Raw genomic sequence first — 2,463 nt, 5'->3', positions numbered from 1 at the left:
TTATTTACATCACATACAAATACATACAAGTTAAAACATATAGCATAAATAAAACTTCTACATAATTACTATAAAGTCATTTTTTCAACTTATTACTAAGTAGAGGTACACTACAACGTTTCAGGTTTAGGGGGAGGTTATTGTACAACTTAGGGCCAAAGTAGGAGAAGCTTTTCCTCCTAAACTCAATCTTGTCTTTGGGAAAGTGAACAAGTTACCATGGCGATACTACGTTGAGAGATCTCCTACCGAAAAGGTACTTCGGCTCACCTTGCGCAATAATGTTTTTTTTCGTTCATATACACGTACTAATCGGACTGAATCTATGGTATTCTAATTAGAAAAAGTACATTTCTGCTGCACAGGCTGTGCATATTGTTTATTAAAACCCATTTTTGTGTGCCTTAAATTGCAGTCGCGAAGCTTTACAAAGTCCCGAAGAAATTAGATTACACAAAACTATGAGAGCGCCAAATTTAAACTGAAATTGTGAGGTGCAATCCTATGTGAATTTGAAGTGTAGCGCAACTCTGCAGGATATTAAACTGTGTTATTTAGTTTTATAAAGGATTCCACAGATAATTTTACTATCTCAGTTGGCCCAATAAACAATGCACGTCCCCATGTATTTATTTGGTGCATGAGGAGCTCCTGCCATTCAGTCATTCTAGATTATCTGCATGTAATGTGCTTCAGATGGGATAAAATGTTACATTTGATTTGTCTAGGCCCTTTTTTGTTTATGTGCAATGTTTAGAATGTTTAATTTACCATTTTATCACTTATGGTAGCGTATCAAATTTTAAGAAGAAATTTTGAAAACTCCTCTACCCCAAATTCGCCTTTGAGATAAAACCTCACACGTTGACACGCAAGAACAGGGCTTGTGAACTGTGAACCGAAAAAAACTTGAGAAAAACATTCTTTTTCAAATAAATGGAGTACAATGAAATTAAATTGTGTATAAAATACTTTATTAAGATAACGTTTTAGTGTTAATTATAATTAGAAATAAAATATCTTGTAAAAATTAGGTATAGAAAATATTTTAGGTTTGAGACTGTTTAAACATTTGTCCTTTTGAGGAAGACATTGGTCAAGAGGAGATGGCCTTACCTTGTGCGGGGCTCTCAATTTGGCACCCATCATTCAACTCCTTTCCAACCACTTTAATCATGAATTTATTTCACTTAAACTCAGTCAAAGTCGTAGATAACAAGAGATAAATGTTTTAATCTAGTCTATGGCATTTCAGGGACCGTAGTATTGTATGCTTTGTTGCTCCGATAAGTATATAAAATCTAATTCCACCAAAAAGTGTCAAATTTCATATTTCTGGGACATTGAGAGTTTGAAAAATAAAAATATAGTTCTTTTAGGGGCTGCAACCTTTATGGTTGCTTCAATGATAATGTTTGTTACTATTTGTCATGATGCATTTGTGTACTGAATTTCTAGTTTATGAGATATTAGGAAATCGGAAAAATTAGTGATAAATTGGTTAGTGATGGCTTTATCTCTAAAACTTGTACATAAATATTGAGCCTTTTGGAAGCAAGATAATTAATGTGGGATTGAAGAATACCATGTCAAGTATTTTGCCTTAATGCTAAATAATTGCTAATAATATAATTTTTAATGTTCTAGCTTAATATTCTCAGATGATACCAGTACATTCAGACTCTTGCGACTTGCAGTTTACATACCTTATAAATATTAGAGGGTATGTTATTGTATACGTTGTATATTATTGTATACGTTCATCAAATTCCATGGAAAGACATGAACCATCAAAGTCAATGTTGCTTATATAGAAAGAAGCTTCATCAAAATTCCAACGCTATAGTTTAGTTTATTCACTAAAAGTGATAGCCAATTCTCCAACTAGTTATTTCTACCCCAGGTTACTTTCAAACAAATTATTGGACTTTTTATCCATAAGAGACATCGCGAACATATTAATTACCACTTAAAGTTTCTTCTTGCAAGATAAGCACTTAAAGCATAACGAGCACTGAAACATTTAAAACAAAACAACCTGCAAGTATAAAACTTTTTAATTTGCCTCTTTTAACATTTAATAATAAAACTACAAATGACTACTGTTTAAACAATTATATAATTAAGTAAATTCAAGATAATTGATAATCTGAAAAACTTTAGAGCGTTATGAATTTCCTTCTGATTTGAATAAAACGTGAGAATAGACACTTTGCATGAACAAAAACTTATTCGGGTACGAAAATAGCTGTTCGGGCAATCAACCGATTATAAGAACCCACCATGAGGTTTAGAGCAGAAATAACGAGAGAAACACTATTATTGTAAATTATCAATTATCTGCAAGTCTTTCAATTTTTTAAGTAACCCAATAGAAAGAAATCACATACAGTTAAATCTGGAGATCGGGGTGGCCAATATAAAAAATCACTTCCAAGACCAATCGAACGGCTATGAAAGTTG

Source organism: Homalodisca vitripennis, unplaced genomic scaffold, assembly GCF_021130785.1.
Source record: "Homalodisca vitripennis isolate AUS2020 unplaced genomic scaffold, UT_GWSS_2.1 ScUCBcl_3258;HRSCAF=8679, whole genome shotgun sequence".
In the NCBI taxonomy this organism is placed as follows: domain Eukaryota; kingdom Metazoa; phylum Arthropoda; class Insecta; order Hemiptera; family Cicadellidae; genus Homalodisca; species Homalodisca vitripennis.
Note: the sequence above shows the minus strand (reverse complement) of the source record.